Source organism: Coccinella septempunctata, chromosome 3 (genome assembly GCF_907165205.1).
Source record: "Coccinella septempunctata chromosome 3, icCocSept1.1, whole genome shotgun sequence".
Taxonomy (NCBI): domain Eukaryota; kingdom Metazoa; phylum Arthropoda; class Insecta; order Coleoptera; family Coccinellidae; genus Coccinella; species Coccinella septempunctata.
The window spans coordinates 5418561-5440048 of NC_058191.1; the positions used below are offsets into that span (position 1 = coordinate 5418561).

A 21488-nucleotide genomic window follows, 5' to 3' on the forward strand; every position below is an offset into this window, starting at 1 on the left:
TTTGTTCGCAGTCGATCAAAGTGCGGATATCGAGCGCGAACAGTTCTTCAGAGCGTGTAACAGAGGAGTTCGGGAGACTTGCTCATGTAGTTGACTAGAACCACCTAAAATATTTCAATTTAAATTTTGCGCTACCGGTGTCGTAAATAGCATGCAACATACTCGTAACAAGGCGCAACTAGTGGCGGCTCCATTTTGGCCGCCATCAGAACTGTTCGGGAGTGAGAGGGTTGAACGTGATTTTGTTGTTAGGAAGTAAAAATTGAATAATTTTTGTTTGTTACACTGTCTGAAAAGTTTAATAGGTGCGTGGTGATATTTAGTTTTATTGCTCTCATTGATTAATATTGTTTTACAAACGATGAGCCTTTAAAATAATTGTAGTTGTAAAAGTTTCAAGAAATCATCAGTTCAATAGACTAAAAGGGAGTGCGGAAGACTTGACTCATGCTAGGTCGGGAGACTTAATCAGTGGTCCAAGTTTTCTGCACTGAGCTTATATAATAGTTTGCTTCAAAAAAAGAAAATTGAATAATAGAAATAAATATAAAAAATATACAAAGGTTCAAAAAAGTAAAAAACATATTGGAAATAAGGGAGAGTGAAACTGAAATAGAAAATATGTATTTCATACGCTGATATATCCGATGATGAAAACCTTGACATAGACAATCGTTAGTCATTGGAAATTGTTTTCTTGCAATGTTTTTCCTGATGAACAAACTCATGGTCAAAACTCTCTCGCTCCCCGTTCAACTCTCCCATGAGTTGGGGAGACACGAGCCAATTTTCGGTTCCTAAAATAAGAATTGCTGTACTCAATATGTTCATCTCACCATCACTCCAGTATTATCTATCGTTACCTATTTGGGCATGTTATGATCACTCAAAAAATGAGTTGCTACCATTTACAGATACAACTTAAGTGGCTTCAGAGTGAAAAGCGGTTCAACTCTCCCGGACTCCCCATACTTGAGCAAAGTGTTCAGTAGAATAGCTCATTTTTAGAATAAGAACACCTGAACGGTTGAAAACACAAGCCGAATCGAAGATTCAGTTTGTAAATGTCGAGGAAAATGTTGACAAGCAACCCTCAGTTGAACGAGAGAGTTTTCCCAACTTCCCATGTGTTGTTTCTTGAAAAACAACACGGGATATTTCCTGGATCAATCATAATTTCTGACTGGATTTATCCTCTCGAAATTCCATTATTCGGTATTAACAATCGGCTCTGTACGGTCAGGTGATTGCCGATGGGAGATTGGGGTTAGTTGATTCAGTTTCATAAGCAACCTAAATTTAGCATAGTACATTTGAGGCTAGCTGAGTAATAATTGGATGAAAGCTATCTTATATCCAAACGCCTGCATTTCTACACTGAATAAAAATCCGTCCGTATCTGAATATCGTATACTCGGTGGGACATCAAAACGTTTATTCAACGGCATCTGACCAATTTATTTGGTTCAAAAATACGTAGGTCACTCATTCTAAATAAACAGTAGGGGCGTAGGGCAACCAATGATTCATTTATTTCGAGACAATCATACATGCAAATAACGAAAATGTGGAAATTATGATGAAATCTATATACAGGGTGTTTTTCATGAGCTTGAAGTGTAATAAAGCCTAACTGAGACCGGTCCTGATTTTTGTCGAATTTTAGTGTTATGTTTCATTGAAACTAACAACTCAATCTAAATATAAATTTTCAGTCGAATCGATCAAGAATTTCAGGACTTATAGTCAAACGAAAATTTGAGGAATTTCAGAAAACCCCCATTATATCCGAAACGGACTACCTATGACACACCTATGAGGTGTTTTAAACTCAGCTCAATGCCATCTATTCATGGTTGTCATTTGTCCGTGTACTGGTGAAATCCTGTATATTAGATGTCCATATTCTAATATCGGTCTGCATATGGTTTGGTAGATTCTTGAAGCTGTAGAGTGGTTTATGCCGCGGTTTTTGTGGGTGACGGATCTAAAGTGCTTTGATCCAGCAATTACTTCTTTGAATAAAAGTGTTCCTTCACTCACACATCGTCGCGTAACAATTTGTTAAGCGACGACATTATGATACAAAGGCCTGTTGCTTGTATCACGGCTCTGACTACCTACCTACCCAGCTTGATAATTTTTTTACACACCGTTAATCTTCTTCCAATTCGATCATTCCATTAGTTTGAATAGAATTAAATATTTCAGTTATTCAACTTAAAGAATGTTCAATATTCAATTACCTAGCAATTCACAATATGTGAGTTATTCGAATATATTGAATTATCTACAATTAAAATGCCAGTTCATGCAAATTACGATTATGTATTGATATCTAGTTAGCCCAGACCAGTTCCATGCATAAAAAATATTGCGTTACCATATCAACAAACAATAACTCATTAGAAATGTCAGTGTGAAGTTTGAGGTCAAAAAAGTAAACCAGAGTAATGCAATAAATTAAAAGAAAAAAGATGTCCACCGAAATTGTAAAAATCGAAGATATGCTTAATACCTTGGTGATCAATGTCCTTCGTATACGACCGTTATAAATTGTACTGCAAGCTTCAAAAGAGGTAAATTTTCCATTGAAGATGATGACCGATCGGGAAGGCCAGTCTCTGTGTCAGTCCCCGAAAATATCGATGCAGTTCATGACTTGATTATATCAGACCTCAAACCGTCGAATTGGGCTAAAATAGATATCTGAACCACTGAATATTTCCTACGAACGCGTTCATCATTTAATTCACGTAAATTTGGACATGAGAAAAATTGCTGCAAAATAGATCCCCAAATGTTTGAATGTTGACCAAAATCGTGCAAAGGTAGAACTATCTTGTTCGATCTGTGCTCGATTTGAAAACGATGTAGACTTCTTAAACTGAATTGTTACTATGGATGAGACTTGGGTACATTTCCACGATCCACAAGTAAAGCAACAATCGATGGAAAGGCGACATGCTGGTTCTCCAAGACCTAAGAAGTTTCGTGTCTAAAAATCTGCTGAAAAAGATCTTGCTTCAGTTTTTCGGGATTTGCATGGAGTAATCATCATTGATTTTTTGGATAAGGGTATAACAATAACCGGAGATTACTATTGGATATTACTGACCACTCTACGGAATAAATTTAAAGATAAAAGACGCGGAGAGCTATCCAGAGGTGTTTTGTTTTTGCAGGACAACGCCCCTATGCACACATATCTCATGTTGCCATGCAAAAATTTGTGATTTAGTGTTTGAATTACTAGAACACCATCCTTATTTACCAGATTTGGCTCCATCCAACTATCATCTCTTTCCTCAACTGAAAAAAAGTTTAAAAGGTCGTAAATTTTCTTCCAACGATGAGGTAGTAAAAGCTGTGGAGGTCTGGTTTGCAGAGCAAGAAGAATAATTTTTTTGAAAGGTCTGGAGACATTGCAGGTTCGCTGTAATAAATGTATTCAATTAAGAGAAAAATATGTTGAGTAATAAAATATTTTGACATTGAAATTTTGTTTGGTTCTATAGTAGGCTAAGAATTTTTCAATATATCCTCGTACGTATATTTGGATTGAGCATTAAATTTTTTTCTTTGAAGGGTATTTCCCATTTCATTTGCAATAGGTACTTCTTTTATGTTGTTGTGTAAAGGGAGTACGGAAGAGTTGAAGCTCTTTTCACTCTGAAGCCACTAAGTTGTATCTGTAAAAGGTAGCAACTCATTTGTTTGCATGAAGATATCATGCCCAAATGGTAACGGTACATAATAGTGGAGTAATGGTGAGATGAACATTTTGAGTAGGTACAGCTTTTCTTTTTTTAGGAACCTAAAATTGGCTCATGTCTCTCTAACCTAAGGCAGAGTTGGAAAGGGGGCGAGAGAGAATTGACCATGAGTTTGTGTATCAGGAAAAACATTGAAAGAAAACAATTTCCAATGACCAACGATTGTCTATGCCAAGGTTTTCATCATCAGTCATCAGATGTATCAGCGTATAGAATACATATTTTCCATTTTAGAGTCACTCTCACTCATTTCCGAAATGTTTTTTAGTTTTTCGAACTTTTGTATATTTTTTTATATTTATTTCCTTCATTTAATTTTTTTTTGAAGCAAACTATTATCTAAGCTCGGTGCGGGAAACTTGGACCATTGATCATGTCTCTCGAACATGTGTTACGTCTCCCGCACTCCCTTTTAGTCTATTAAACTGATGTTCTTCTGAAACTTTTACAACTAAAATTATTGAAAAGGCTCATCGATTGTAAAACAATATTATTCAATGAAAGCAATAAAACTAAATAACACCACGCACCTATTAAACTTTTTAGACAGTGTAACAAACAAATTTTATTCATTTTCGTACTTCCTAACAACAAAATTACGTTGAACCATAGACATAGAGACATGGACTGTGCCTTCCCTTTCTATCTATGCTTGAAATACGGTCAAAAAAAGTGACAGAGAGAAACGCACATCGGGCATGCAGTTGTCTTTTTCTAGAATTTTGATTGGTCTACACTCACCTCTATGTCAACAAAAAAGAGACAGGTGAATGCCCGACGATCATTTCTCTCTTTCTATAAAAAAGCCAATTTCATGCTGACATTGCTCAGTCCATGTCTCTATGTCTATGCGTTGAACCATGTCACTCTCGAACTGTTCTGATGGCCGCCTCTAGTTGTTACGAGTATTTCGCAAGCTATTTACGATACCGGTAGCGCGAAATATTTGAGGTGGTTCAAGTCTCCTATCTGAGCAAGTCTCTCGGACTCCCCCTACCTATGTATACTCCAGTCAACGATATAATAATTATAATAATGAAGATTGGAGTTATCAAGAATTGTTTAATTCGTGACGGCATGCAGAATTACGTCTGTCATTATATACGAAATAATCAAATCAAATTTGATCTATTTCACAAAATTGGTATATTTAGATATATATTTCAAGCCCTTGTAGAAAAAATATTGTTCCTAACTCTAAAACGCATCCTTCGGCAACGGCAGTTTCGTGCAGGCTAGTACCACATTCCGCACTTGTTATAGGGAAATAACTATTTTAAACGACTCATTATCTATGACCTACATCCAACCAAAAAATTTTTATGTCGGGTATGCGCAAAAAACGTACATCCAAGGAATTAATTCAATAATTATAAAAGGTGAAAGGTGCTCCTAAGTCGGCAGGTATTTCTGTGGTTGATGAGGTAACCTTGTTGTCGCGTCGGGGAGATTTTCGCTAGGAGCCGTCCAATTCAGTGAAAATATTCTGAATGTGTTCGTTAACCTTGTTATTTCCGTAACGATATTTCGGTTCATTATTTATTGTACCTGTATATATACTCGAAAATAAATTCAAGGGTATTCGAAAGGAAACGTAGGACCATGTGGATATTCATACGAATCTCACTTTCCTATAGGAATAATAGTTGCTGCCTTCTCTTGAAAAGGCACATACTGATAATTTGAATTTCTTCCATACTGATATTGGAGGTGCGCAATTATTGATGCTTGTTTGTTGATCATCGGTAGTTGTCCAAACCGATCAACATGTTGATGTTTTTTTCGCGTTGTTAGCAAAAGGGGTGTATATAGAGTAACCTGAGCTAATTTTATTTATAAGAATGGCAAGGACGGAGAAAATACATCCTTGAGATGTCCAATGAAATGAAATAATGAGTTATAGGAGGTTTAATCGGAAAAAGCAAAGTGAAGATTTCTACAATATGGTCCAACGAGAACTTAGCACTTCGATTTTCCGGTATTAATCTGAAAATATGGAAAATCACTCGGACTCGTCAATTTCTGATTCGGGGAGAAACAGCTTTTCAAGTCTTTGCACCCCCGTACATGCAACCCCCTAACAGGGTTGAGCACAACCCCTTGATTTTGAATAGGGATTGAGGGTATTGCAATACCTCATGTTGAAGATCTTCAACATGATGATCAAAATTTTTATACATAACGAAATTATAGGTGAAATAGTGGAAGAGTACTTTACTTGTGTGATTAGTTCATTAAATGCTGGAAATGAGCACCATTCATTTCCATGCAGTATGGAGAGTTCGGGAGACTTACTTAGGTAGGAGACTTGAACCACCTCAAATATTTCAGTTCAAATTTCGCGCTACCGGTATCGTAAATAGCTTGCTACATGCTCGTAACAAGGCACAACTAGTGGCGGCTCCATTTTGGCCGCCATCAGAACAGTTCAATAGTGAGAGGGTTCAACGTGATTTTGTTGTTAGGAAGTAAGAAATTGCATAATTTTTATTTGCTACACTGTCTAAAAAGTTTGATATGTGCGTGGTGTTATTTAGTTTTATTGCTTCCATTGATCAATATTGTTTTACAAACGATGAGCCTTTTTGATAATTGTAGTTGTTAAAGTTTCAAGAAAACATCTGTTGAATAGACTAAAAGGGAGTGGGAGAGACTTGACCCATGCTATAGTTGGGAGACATAATCAGTGTTTCCCGCACTGAGAATAGATAATGATTTGCTTCAAAAAAGGAAAATTGAATAATAGAAATAAATATAAAAAAATACCCAAAGGTTCAGAAAAGAAAGAAACATCTCGGAAATGAGTGAGAGTGACTCTGAAATAGAAGATATGTATTTCATACGCTGATACATCTGGTGATGAAAATCTTGACATAGACATAGACAATCGTTGTTCATTGAAATTTGTTTTCTTCCAATGTTTTTCCTCATACACAAGCTTATGGTCAAGTCTCTCTTGCCCCCTGGTCAACTCTCCCATGGGTTAGAAAGACATCAGCCAATTTGGGCATGATATCTTCATGCAGAAAAATGGGTTGCTACTTTTTACAAATTTAACTTAAGTGGCTTCTAAGTGAAAAGGTGTTCTACTCTCCCGGACTCCCCATAGTATAGGTTTCGCTGAAAAGGTTCACGTACATTACTCAAGATTTCTGGTGTAATTTGACGGCATCCATTAATGATCCGTGTTTGCAAATCATCCATTAAGTCAGGCTGGATAGCGTATATCTTGGATTTCAGGTGATCCCATAGAAAAAAGTCCAGTGGAACCAGATCAGGTGATCTGGATGGCCACTCAAGATGTCCTCTACTTCAAATCCAGGCGTGAGGAGAATTCTCATCTAAGAACTGACGCACCGGTTGAATGAAATGAGTTGGTGCGCCATCTTGTTGGAAAATGATTGTTTGATGGACTTCTGTATTCTCGAATATTTGCTAAATAAATTTTGTCAGTGAGATTACCGCGTATAAAAAAGGACCGATTATGTGATTTTCTTAATTACTCACCCAAACATTTAATTTTTGGGGAAACTTAGTATGCACCTCACGAAATAATCTTGGATTTTCATCTGACCAATACAGATAGTTATGCCGGTTTACAATACCGTTAAGGTAAAATGAAGACTCATCGTTTAAAAATGTTTTGCTTATCGTTAATCATTTCACTAATGACTTCACACAACTGGAGTCTGCGATCCGTATCATCCTTTCTCAGTTCCTGAAGCAATCATATCTTATAAGGATTGAATTTATGTTGTTTGAGGATTCTCATGATTGTGAAACTATAAATATATCGGTCAATTTCCTAGTACCTAAGGTCAGCACCATTGCTACATGACCTAAGAGGGCCAGGTCCCGCGCTTCTTCTCACGTGATAAATTCCACTATTTTCGCTGTTATTTAATTATCGACGGATATATTGAAGCGAAATTTCAGGGTCAGATAGTACTCGATAAGATCTTAAAAACTGATTTTCGCAACACTCCTCATCCCTGATCAAGGGGTTGTGCTCACCCACGTTAAGGGGTTTGAGTAACGGGGATGCAAAGAGCGGAAAATTTGTTCCCTCTCGAATCAGAAATTGACGGGCTCAAGCGATTTTCCACATTTTCATTTTAAAGTCGGAAAATCGATATGTACATTTTTCGTTGGACCAACCTGTATATAGCTCATTGTGCATATCTCAACTTTGTTAGCTTTAAAATTTGTGGATGAATTCTCGTTTAGTACGACCCCTCGTACGTCGTAGGAGTGTATGACTCTTATGATGTTGGCGCCTTTTTGGGAAACACTTTTTTTTGGCAGTTCTGGGTAGATTTAAAAGAGTTCTGGAGTTTCAGATGGAAATTTTGGATAGTTCCACAAATCGTTTATTCTAATGAAAAAACAACGAGGAACAAATGAACTAGCGTCTTTTTTGCAAAAAAAAATGCTCTCTTTCACATCTACGATTTCGATTGGAGAAAAAAAAGTTCTTGATCGTTTTTGAAAGGATTTCTGAAAAAATAAAATTAATTTATAATTAAAATTGTTCACTGTCGAAAACAATCATTTAAAAAAGAAAAATAAGGGATATTTGAGTTCTGAATAACGCTCGATGAGTTTTACCCAATATGTCAAGGTTATATGAAAAAAACGAAAACTTTTCATTCATCTGTTGTAATAAGATCAGAAATCAAAAATATTTACCATGCCGACAAAAATTGATAGCGTGAGAGTTTTGAGTAGCTCTCAGTGATTGTTTTCGATAGTCAAAAACTCATGTTTTTAATTTCTTATTTTTGTTTTTGCAGCACTTTATTTTAAAATTAAGTATCACAAACTGACAAACTCTTCTTTCTTCATCGAAAATAGCACCAGAACGGAACTTATTTTTGTGAAAAAGTCGCGTGAGGTTAGCGCCACTAAAATCTTTCATTAGAATCAACGAAACTCCAGAACGCTTTCAAATCTACCCTAAAAAAATAGTGTTTTCCTAAAAACCGACTCCAGCTTCACATGAGTAACACTCCTACTCTGAAGAATTATAGAAACTCGGAAAAGGAATTGTGTGTGTTTTGTTTTGATGCAACGGAACGAAAGTGAAATTCAAAAGTGGCTGCTATATGATTGTGTAGTAGCAGGAACGTATATTCATTTGAAAAGGACGAAAAACTGTCTAATTCAATCGTGCCTGCGCCTGGGCTAGCAAGCAGCAAGATCATATAGGCAGTTTTTTTTGCCGATGTGCATATTACATTTTTTTGTCGACCTCACATACCATTTCGAAAGTAAGTTCTCACTAGTGTGCAGTTAATCCTCGAGTTAATCTAACCTGGCCTGCGGCCTGCCAAATCCTTCATCTATGGAGGACTGTTATTCATATCCATATCGCTATCACTATCCATTCTTGATCATAATGAACACAACATTCGAACCACGTTCTTGACTCACTCGTTAAATCTAGCAGATTTCGTAAAAAATTAATTTGACAAGATCAAATGATAGGTTTTGTCACAGGCACTCATACTCTCATCAAATCCTAGCTCTCGAAATTTGTTTTTAAGCGACAAACAGAGCGGACGAAAAGTGTTTATGGACGAAAAGTATCTGATGCGGACGAAAAATACTTGCCCTCAAAAATAGTCGACTTTTCGTTCGGGAATTAGTACTAAGAATGACATTTTATGTTAAGGTTGTCACACCTGTATTACGTTCGTCCTACAAACGAGGTTTTCGTTATCTATGCCTAATTCCCATGAAAACCCATTTCATCACAGATTCGCATGGGTTGCTCCAATTCGTGTAGCCGCGAACGTGTTCATTTGTGGATAATTCGAACTCCATTGTTTGTTTTTGGGCCAGTAGGTGATCACCGGGAATATCAACAGTGCATTTCATTTCATCCGGCTATTTCAGGTGTGCAAAAGATGCATTGAGAGGGAAATAATTTTACAATCAAAATGTACCCAAATCCAATTTAGACTATTCAGATTGCGTTGTCTTTCGTCATATTGATTTAATCAAAATAACACTTGGGTATCAATAACGATCACAAAAATGGAAAAAAAATTCCATGTGTTTCGATGATCCGAGCCTCTACAAGACATTTATTTGTCCAGCTGAATTGGAAAGAAGTACGAATTTTGAGAAGAATTTAACGCATTCAACGCAGATTGACGCATTAAATAGATATGGAAAGTGTGCGCATGTTGGCAACCTTAACGAATTATCAAAATATCTTAAATTTTTTTTTGCATAATCGCCCATACATAATAATAATAATAATAAGCAGCTTTGTCAGAACTCCATCGAGTAGTTTGTGTTGCTGATAGTTCTACACCATTAAAGCTACAGCAGGATCACTTGGAAACCGTCGAACACTCTGCAGAAAGTAAAATGCAGAAGCTGATTGGCAAACCTTTGCATGGGAGGCACCAGAACGAGGTCAACCATGATTACGTCGACATATCTGCGTCGAACTACTGGTTGACTTCCGGAAAGTTGTTTCCTGAGACAGAGGGCTTCATGCTCGCCATCCAGGATCAGGTGATTCCAACAAGAAATTTACATGAAATACTTCGCCAAGGATGCCTCAGTGGCGGACGATAGCTGTCGTTATGGCTGTGCGACACATGAAACTATCCAGCACATCACCGGGGGATGTCAGAAGTTCGCGGGCACGGAGTACAAAAATAGACATGATGCTGTTGCCAAGATTCTTCACCAAGAATTGGCACTAAAACACCAACTTCTAACTTCGAAAAAGGTTCCTTATTACAATTACCATCCGGATGCTGTGCTGGAAAATGAACATCACAAGCTCTACTGGGATCGCACTATTCATCGACGTGGCAATTCCAAATAATAACAATCTCCTAGATAGGCACACTGAAAAAATTTCAAAATACAGAGATCTCGAGGAACAAACCAGAAGACAGTGGAAGCTGAAAGATATAAAGACCATCCCTATTGTCATTTCATCTACAGGCCTGATACCGAAGAAACTACTAGAGAACTTGAGGAGACTTCAGTTGGACGAAAATGTTTATAAAGTCATGCAGAAGGCGGTACTGCTCGGAACGGCGAGAACTGTACGCAAGTACATGGGGAATGCAGAGGAACACCGTCTGCTCCGACAGGAAGTGCGGGTGGAGCAGGAATCCAACCTACAGCAGGAAGCCGAGGAGCGACCCGGACCCGACCACCACCACGAGCCCGAAAACCTGGAAAGGGCTCCAACAGAGCTTAATCCTGTTGATATCTGAGATATCTGGGATAAGTGAATTTTCCTCTGGAGAGGAGTGTGAAAGCCGCAAGGCTAAAGTCATAATAATTCTTTATTAATCCCTTCGACATTACAAAATGAGAATGTATAGGACAGGTCAAATGAGATGAGTTCCTATTAAAGGAAAATGAATACAACTTATCAAAATAAATATGATACACAAGTTATACAAAATAAGCCAAACAAAATTTATGCGAAATGGTCATCTGCAAAGTATTCTGCTATACTATAATAAGATTTCTCAATCAATATGCGTTTGATAGTTTTTTTGAATTTTAACTCCTTTAATCTCTTGATTTCATCTGGTAAGTTATTGAAAATTTTAATGCCCTTATAAGATGGGGAAAGTTCAAATTTCGTTGTCCTATGTTTAGGCAGACACAGTGTCCCAGAGTTTCTCGTACAATAGTTGTGATATTTCGACAGTCCAATAAAACTTCCAATATTACGTTTGATAAACAACAGACATTTGTATATATAAATACAAGGGACCGTCAAAATGTGATGCTTGATGAAGAGAGGTCTACAGGAGGCAACTGGGCCGATATTGAATATCAGACGAACTATCCTTTTTTGGGTCAAAAATATCCTATTTGCTTCAACTGAAGCTCCCCATAACAAGATGTTGAATTGTAAATGACTGTATACCAAACTGTAGTACACATCTAAAATTGACTTAGATGGTAAACACCCTTTTAATTTATTTATAGCATAATAGGATGCATTCAACTTTTTACTCAATACTTCAATGTGTTCACACCATCTCAAAGTACTGTCGAGATGAACACCCAAGAACTTTACTATTTTCGAAGAAGAAATTTTGACATCTCCCAGTTGGAGGGTCAATGAAACAGTGTCCATTAAGTGCATATTAAGCGTTACTCACATATAGGAGGAAATTAATGAATAATTTGGTCTTGGGTGCCATCATAAACGCTTATGCATAAGCACATGTGCCATCATAAGAGCAGACGACTGCGCACTGATCGCTAGCAGCTCAGAAGATCTATAGATAATGTTGGATACCTGTAAACATATATACGAAGCTTTAGGCCTTAGACTCAATATTGACAAAACCAAAATCCTGGTAAGTCCGCCAGAAAGCCTTCAAACCGATATCAGCCTGGAGGATGAAACTCGAGAACAGGTTGAGCAGTTCAAATACTTGGGAAGCTTCATAAATACTAGGGCTAACCTTGACACGGAAATACACAACCGTATCAATTCGGCAGCACGGGCATTCTGGAAGCTAAAGAACAGAGTTATTCAAAATCACGACTTCAATCTGAAGACCAAGACAGCTGTTTACAAAGCATTGGTCCTCCCAACGCTTCTTTACGGAAGCGAAAGCTGGACGCCCTACAGGCGACATATTGAACAGCTTGAATGAACGCAACAACGTCATCTAAGACAAATATTGCACATCGGATGGTTCCACAAAGTTTCGAATGGAGAAGTCTTGCAAGGCAAGAGTTGTACAACAATTGAGACTCAAGTAACGAGGGCCCGACTCAGATGGAGCGGCCACATTCTGAAGATGCAAGACACAAGACTTCCCAAAATAGCTCTGCATGGCGAATTTACAGAGGGAGCCCGAAAACTAGGAGGCCAGAATAACGGTTCAAGGATATACTACATCAATCCCTAAAATCAGTTAATGCCAATCATAACTGGGAACATCTTGTGTTAAACAGATCACAGTGGAGGTCTTTGGTACACAGTTATAATGAAGACTCGAGTAGGATACAGCGGCGTCAAGATCTGGTTGGTGACTGTCCATGCCCGGAGTGTGGATCTGTAGGTCACGGTTGGGTCTCTTCAGTCACAGAAGGGCACACAATCGCAATTAGCCCTAAGAAATTATAAGTCTGATCGCAAAGTTTTCTTTGTTTTGTGTTTTTGTAGATTTTCTCTCGGCAACGGGATAACGCAATGAATGAATGAGGCGCATATGTGTCCTATGATTTTATATCACTGAAAACAAAATAAAATTGATCATTAAATCGGTCTTCGACCAGTTCGGTTTCCACCTGATTCGTGAATGTGGTCCTTCATCCACCTAGATCGTCTTTTGCAAGTCCTTTTTTTAGCGCAATTTTTCTTCTCAAAGTTGTCAATGGTACGTTAAAAGTTTTAACTGCGAGCTTTCAACCTTCGTTTCAACCCATCACATTTTGTTTCACGGCATTTAGCACGGCCTCCATATCTTCCTCTTTCCAAAGTTGTCTCTCACTTCTTGTCGCCATAGCTGTTAATTCAAAAAAAAAAATGAATATATATCTTGACTATGCCATCACAGGCATAAATGTAATATTTATGTATGTATTTCAACAAACCGAATAAGGTACTTGCAGTATGACATGACCTCAAAGTTTTATACTTACAGCATTGTTATAGGGTGTTAAAAGGAACTGTAAATATTTTTTACACAAAGTTTGGAAGCATCTGAATAATTCGAAAATAAATCAAACAACTTTCATACATCAACAACCACCTGAAAGAATAAACTGCAATAAAAAACACTAAAAGGCACGCAGGTATTCATGTGTAACTACGTTTACCTTTCAATAATGCCATCTGGCGAACAGCCAGTGAATATAAGCTTATTCACTTGATAATAACAGACTTTATAAGTGTGCTATCATAGGTATACTTCCCCTACACAAGACAGTGTTCATTAAACATTGAAATAGTAACTATATTTGAAATATTCATACGATGTGTGCCAGTATTGATAATAAGATTGTTTGAAGGAGTGTTTAATTTTAATGCTGAGGAAAATTCAGCTTGTTAATTGAAAATTTGATGTATGAAGAATGTGGAAAGAAAATATAATTTTCTCAGTCCGCATCAGCACATCAAAAAGCATTCCTCGCAATTTTTATGAACATCTATTATATATGGGCGTTCAAGAGTTATGCCGATTGAATGGTTTTGATGAACATCCTGTATTCGTTGAACGAATATAGTTTTGACATATTTCGAAAACAGACTCTCCAAAAAGTCCTTTATCTGAACTGAAAGCCTGTAAAATCAAGTGTTTTTGATACACCTTGTATAAATTTTTCTGATAGATTCTACTAGATTCGCCGGAAAATGATGTAGAAAAACGCTTCTGAACTAATCCACTTGAAATTTTTTTTCAGGCTCATAATTTCACTCTATTCAAAGAAGGCCTACACTCACATCACTACCACTGAAAACAACTGATAAATTTTTGTTTTTAAATTTATAAGTATGCTATTTTTTTTTAAATATTGTGTTCTTCTTGCGTCATTTCAGGTTATCCTACAATATACTAATCCTATATAGTGACACTATATGTATATACTTTCTAACGAAAAGATTATATGTAATTAGATCCTCGAACCATTATTCAGTAAAACATCAAAAATGATTCGAAGAAGATGTTGGAAATTCTGATAATCATGACGTGAAAAGGACTCAATCCTATGACCAAAGTCGACGGGTTTTTTCACCAATCAAAGTAAGCATTTCTGACTGATGATGAACGAAATTTTTTCCGAAAAATATATAAAAATCGGCTGTAGGTAAGTACTCGAAATTTCAATCGTCATCAGATGGTTGCTTTCTCAAATAACGCCAGCCAGAAGTCTGAGAATCTACAATCAAATCTCTCAAAAGTATCTGAACGCAACATCCAAATTCAACAAATTATAAACGTTCCCCAGGAAGAATTCCATATATATATCTATATCTTATCCTTCGAAGTAAAATGGAATGAATATCCCATTTAAAATGGAATATTTAATTGAGATACTTATTTGAATACAGCAAATACGTCAGATGGGGATGTATTTTCATATGAATATTTCATTATGACATCGGATGAAATAGCGACCTTTTTAACGTTCCCATTAGAGGGATGCCATTTGCATCAAAACCTTTGGATTTCGTATCTATCGAAAAAATTTTTGAGCTCGATTTAACGCAGGATGTATACCGAGTTTTAGTTGCATTTAATTCCGATATTCAGGATCAATTTTGGGTAAGGAACCAAGCCGTGATAAAGTTATAAATAACCGAATAAATCAAGGACGAAAAGCTATGTATCATTCGAAGGAATTCAAGGTCCTTCTAAAAAAAATATACAGGATGCCAGGCCAATTATGTCGCGACAAGGATGTTTTCAGAGAAAATGCCGAAACAGGTCAATTTTTTTAGGAGGGGGACATATTTTGAGCAGAATTGTGAGCCGAAATCTCCTCAACCCTAGGTGTAGGGGCTATCACTCCTATATTCTTAATAGGGAATAGGGGGTGAGCTAAACCTCAATTGGAAGACAATATGTCCCTCTATATACTCATTCATTCATTCATTGCTGTATCCCGTTACCGGGAATAAATCAACAAAAAGAAGAAGACAAAAAAAAAGAAAAAAAAAAAAATTCGAACAGACTTGTAACTTCTTAGTGCTAGTTGCGACTGTGTGCCCTCCTATGACTAAAGAGACCCAACCGTGACCTGCAGATCCTTCCACACTCAGGGCATGGATAGTCTCCAACCAGATCTGGCCGCCGCTGTATCCTTCTCGATTCTCCATCATAACTGTGGACCAAAGACCTCCACTGTGACCTGTCTAACGCTAGTTGTTCCCAGTTATGATATAATACTATAGTTGTCTTCCAATTCCAAATAGCTCACCCTCTATTCCCCATTTAGGGGTGACAACCCCTACACCTAAGAGATTTTGGCTTACAATTCTGCTAGAAACATGTCCCCCTCCGAATAAAAATTGATCTGTTCCGGCATCTTCCTTGAAAACGTCCTTGTCGGGACATAATTGACCTGGCAAGTTTTCAAATTGTCAGCCCCTGTAACTACTTCAAAGACTCAATAAAAATTTGCAAACCATAGTGTTTCTGTAGAGGTCAAGTGATCTTTCAATTGAGATATAGCTCACCCCTTATTCCCTATTGAGAATTTAGGAGATTTAGGGGTGATAGGTCCTACACCTAGGGTTGATAGGGTTCCATAGTGTGGTTTGTTGATTTTCTGCTCAATTTCTTTCTTTAATCATTCTTATCTCAACCAGCGTTTCACTATGAAATATCTTCTCAATAGTTGTTGATAAATGTTATCAGATATTCGAAGTTGTATTAACACCTAATCAAAATGCTTTCAACATTCATGGCTGGAACTGAAAATCTTTCATGAAAATTTATGCAATTGTTAGCTGACAATCTGTCTATGATTGCTGATCAAACAGCTGTGATTAGATTAATGGGGTAAGGTAAAGTTACGTTTATCATTCGCTCATTTTGTATCTGTGTACATTTAGTAGTGTAGTAGTTGAAACCGAGGTTGTAACACGCGGTATAGTAGATAAGATGGCACAAGGAGCAAAAGATGATTCGACGAAAGGTAATTGGTAATGATAGGGAAAGGATACGGAACGTATATTGAGAATCAACCTTAAAGTGGATTCAATTCTTCCGTTTTGTTTCCATGTCAGAGACCTCGAACATGATGAAATCGAATTATTATCCTTTCGATATGCGATTTAAAAATATCCAAATTTTGCACTAATCAAGAACGGTGTTTTTGTCAAAGACAAACCAGTCGAAATAATGCTTGAAGCGTATTCGCTGTTTGTTCATCCTCCATAATCATTCCAGGTTTGTTGCTAGAACGCGGGGGCATTTGTTTTCAGTGTTCTTGGAGTTTCCAAGTCAATTAATGAATAATATTTGGAGAACGTGTTGAAGAAAGCTTCAAAAGGCCTAATCTGAGAGTCAATTAGTAAACTTTCTGGACTACGGAAATTTTAATAGGACACCGTTTTTCATCAAACTGCGATGCTTCGTAGAGCAAGTTAACCGATTATGGGTATTCGATAGGCTACATTATTCAATTTGTTCGAAATATGTTTTTCTAAGAAGGCGTAGAAGGGCCAAGGAAATATTTTATGTTCAGTCCCGACTTATGAGTTATATTGCTATGATATGTAGATAAATATAACAAATTAATGATTGTTGATAGATTTTTCGAAAATTGATTAGGTATTGCATGAATCGACTTAATAGTCAATATCTGAATAACAAAACCCTATATTTATCTGAGAGAGAATGGTTTAAAACAATTCTTCTTCAAATCATGAGTGACAGAGTAACTTCTTCAATAGGGAATTCTCATCAATTTGGGTTATCACTGCATATGCATATTTAATCTGAATAATTATGAGTTTCATTCATGATTTTTTCAAATGCACCGCGGAAACTATTCAAAATCATTCTTCAAATATGAGGTTTTAAAATTTAAATAGCTTCGTTTCTAGTTTACGATTTGGCAACAGCGCCTACTAGAAAATAAAAAGAACAATAAATAAGAAATGGATCACGCCTTCAACAGTAAGGCAGGTAAATAATAGGCTTGTTCGTAGAGTGGTTCACAACGGTTTTGAACTGTACAGAGCAAGCGCAATTCCATTTTAGGGGGACGAAAATCCATTTGCGCTTGTTCTGTACAGTTCACAACCGTTGTGAACCACTCTACGAACAAGCCTATTATTTACCTGCCTTACTGTTGAAGGCGTGATCCATTTCTTATTTATTGTTCTAATAAAGCATATGGATGCATACTGCTATCTTCACTCTGAGAGTTAGGAAATTGAATTGGGTTGGTTCCCGTTTCTCTGTCAGATGTCGGTACGATGTATCTATACATCGCATTATCTGCGGATGTTATGCATCTGAATTAAGTTGTTTATTAATAAGAACAATGTCCGATCAGCTTGTTTATAAAAAAACAGCTGTTGATTTACATGCGCGTAGTTACTGGCGAGCCTCAACTTCAACCGACCATAAAAATCCCATAAAATTTTACGACCTTCCTCGTTCGTCGCACACTTCATAGATAGCCGTCTTTGTCTATCTCATCAAGATAATGTATTTGTTATCCTTTATTATCAAGGCATATTTCAGTGGATGTTGCCAACTTGTGCAATTGAAATAAAATTTTAAATCCCCTTTTTTATTTTTCATTTTTAAGTGCTTAAAATAATTTTTTTGGAAAACGGTTGAAATGGTTATTTCAAAATGTGAAGTTTCAAAGATATTTAATAAAAAATACATCATTTTCGTCAGAAGGAGTATGCCCTATCGATTTTAGAAGAATTCCTGAATACGCCCTGCGAATGCTGTTCGAAACTTTGTGATGAATAAGAAATGGATCACGCCTTCAACAGTAAGGCAGTAAGGTTTGTGATGAATGTTCCGAACTGATAGAAATAGCCAAATAGATCATACTTACAAAACACTTACCATTATCAATTGTTTCACGTAGATTAAGGGAAGTAAACCCTATACTTCCTTAACAGTACAAGTACATTCTGTTAATATCCCAAGGACAACTCTTCCCACAGAATAGGAGGATATCCCTTGGACAGTCTCTATCGGGACATAGGACATACTACATATGTACCTTTCGGTACATCCTAGATACAGAGAAAAAGGAACAGAATTTTCGTCACCCACAGAACACACAGTTATGGTATGAACACTTGAAATTTAATCTGGGAGGATTCTGCATCTTCTGAAATTTTTTAGGGTTTTCACTCCCAATCTCTTGAACAGAATCAATTGAAAAATTGAAATAATCGATTTGCTCCTGCCTAAATTCTTGCACTAATTCGTCAGGAGCAAATCAAGTAGAAGAAATTGTTGCCTGACAATGAACTGAAAAGAGGAACTTTGAAATTAGCTGATTATATCAGATTTCAGAAAATCTTTAGAATATAGACTCTGAAACGTTACGTTACATAATTATAACTTCCTTTTTTCAGTTCATTGTCATGCAACAATTTTTTATACTTGATTCGCTCCTGACAAATTAGTGCAAGAATGTACGCATGAGCGAATCAGTTATTTCATTTTTTGAATTGATTTTGTTCCAGAAATTGGGAGTGAAAACTCTAAAAAGTTACAGAAGATGCAGAATCCTCCCAGATTAATGGTTGTATTCTGCTTTTCATCTGTAAGTTAAAAATCTGTAGCGTGCGATCAATCTGACAGTGTCCGATTGACAGATTCGTAAATAATGCAATTCTGGAAATGTTCCTGTAACTATCTTCTTTACAGTGTTACTTTTGAACATAGATTAAATAGATGGATCATAAGCTATTTTCCAGACTGTTCATTTTTCAAATTATTCCCACTCCCAATAACCACCAATGAAATGAATTTTCGCTTGTTTTCCCCTCCAGATCGCTTCTAAAATTTCTAAGACGGCGTGTATTTGTAATTGTCAAAATATTATTTCAATCATTCACGTCGTAATATTTTGGAAAATGAGCAGCGATGTGCCGTAAAAACGTGTGTTCGAAATAAAAGTGCAATTTATACACGAAAGAGGAAAGCGATTTATTTATTCTGGTAAGTTTTTGATATTTTATTCTTGTTTGAGTTCACGACTTTATGAAATCAGGGGAGGGAGTTAGGGGACGCCAGGGTCGTATTTTGTTTGAATCCCATCTAATGATGGGATTGAAATGTTGAGTTTATACAATCAAATAATTGATTTCAATTTTAGATTTCCCAGAAATGAAACCAGACGAAGGCAGTGGAGAGTTGCACTGGGTCTTGCAAACAATTTACACTTCTCTTGTAATTTATACTCCAGACTTTAGTATAATGAGAGTAATCGACTTTTACCGTAAATTTGAAAGCAGATGCCATCCCGAGTGAGGTAAGATAGGTAGTTTACCACTTATTTAACTCGCTTTATTGTCTGATTATCACTTTCTTTGGAATTTTGCAAGTGATTTCTGAATACTTCTGAACTTGAAATTTATAGTAGATTCTCTTTTTCTTATTATATCATGCTTTTTTGTATAAACATTCTTCCTGGTTTCGAGATGAACAGTAGAACGAGATTTTAATTGCTTCAATAATGTTGTAATTATAGCCACTACTGTGCCAAACCTGTTATCAGTACTGGAGTTTTTGAGGAAAATTGAAGCAAAATGGGAACAATATCAAGAAACACGAATGCCAGTTCAGGATTTGCAGAAATGAAAGCTTCTTGAAGTTGAAGGATAAAACAAGTGAGGTACATACCTACCCAGGGAGGTATACAAAATTCCTTATAAACTGTTATGGCAAATAGAACTCGTCTTAGGAATGAAGATCCATAAAAATGAGCTGAGGTCATGTTTGGAACTCTTTGTGGAAATCAAAAAGTTTCCTTTATTTCTAAAATGTATTTCAATGTAAAAATTATGCTACTACTGTAATTATGATTACAATAATGACCATTCAATTAGAGCTCAGATATTCCCATTATTTTTATGATTTATTAAATGAAAATGTCTGTTATCAGGATACCTCATATTTCGAAGTAAAACTTCAGTTGAAAAATTGTTGCAGAAGACAAGCGGAGAACAGAAATTAAAAAACAGCTAATTGACGTCAAAAAACCGATTTAAGATTACCAGTGAGTCGTCAGTACTACAAGCAGTTCCCAATTCATTGGAAAGAAAAATTCAAGATGAAAGCTTGGAAAGCCGAGGCAAATACCTAATAAAAAATTTCTTCGAAGACAGCTGCATGCATAAAATACATAAATTTGGCAATGTCCTCGAACAATTTGCTTAAAAGTTACATTATTATTGAGTTAGAGCTTACAGTTTCGTAAAATAACTCTTGATTATTATGCACTTCAACACCAAAAAGCACTTTCGAGGTGGTATAAAAATTTGAAAGGGGAAGCAGGTTGTTGAACTAGGTATTTGAGTTGCTGAAAAACACTGCTCTTTAGTTTATATGCAATATAACTTAATTCAATTTAAAACTGCCCGTAAAAAAAAATATTGATGCTTCATCTAGAATTGAGGGATTCTTTTATGAGTTACTGTATACAATAAGAAATAATTTCCTATTTCACAATCATTGGTTCATGTTTACAGTATTACATTACTGTTTCATTCCGCAAAATCTGTACGGAAGACTTGAGGATTTCTTCAATGAACAAACTTTATTAGATTCTCATTATACAAATTCCATAAACTTCAGCTGCTTCCACTTCTATTGATTTGAGAATTAACCATTCTAAAAGGAATTTTTTTCATGAAAGTAATTTTTGGTTTTCAGTTTATGCTTAGTGAATAAAATTTCAAAAAATCTGTATGGTAACATTGTATTCGAAATAAATTCTTTTTTACATAAGTTGTTTTGGTATTACATATTAGTTCTACATCCCTTTGATTAGTTGTCATAAGAAAAATACTCGAAATCTTTGCATTGAAACATATTTCCATTCGATATAAAATTATTGCTGACTACCTGAAATATTCGCAGTGTGACTAGTTCTGAATCCGCCCCTGTCCAGTTCCCCCACCCAAGATATCCAAATTCATATTTATGGCAGTATTTCGTGAATGCGTTTTTGTCGAGATGCTCTATCTCCTGTTTTATTAATCTATGCTTT

At 36.3% G+C, this 21488-nt stretch overlaps 1 protein-coding gene and 1 long non-coding RNA gene across 2 annotated transcripts in view; both read left to right on the forward strand.

Annotated features, from left to right (window-relative positions):
• LOC123310475 (insulin-like peptide receptor) overlaps positions 1–21488 on the forward strand; it is a 137678-nt gene that overhangs the window by 7157 nt on the left and 109033 nt on the right. The gene's annotated exons all lie outside the window — the stretch shown is intronic.
• LOC123310478 lies at positions 20023–20516 on the forward strand. The gene is made up of 2 exons (XR_006537363.1): positions 20023–20111; positions 20429–20516. It is a non-coding gene; the product is annotated as an uncharacterized LOC123310478 (long non-coding RNA).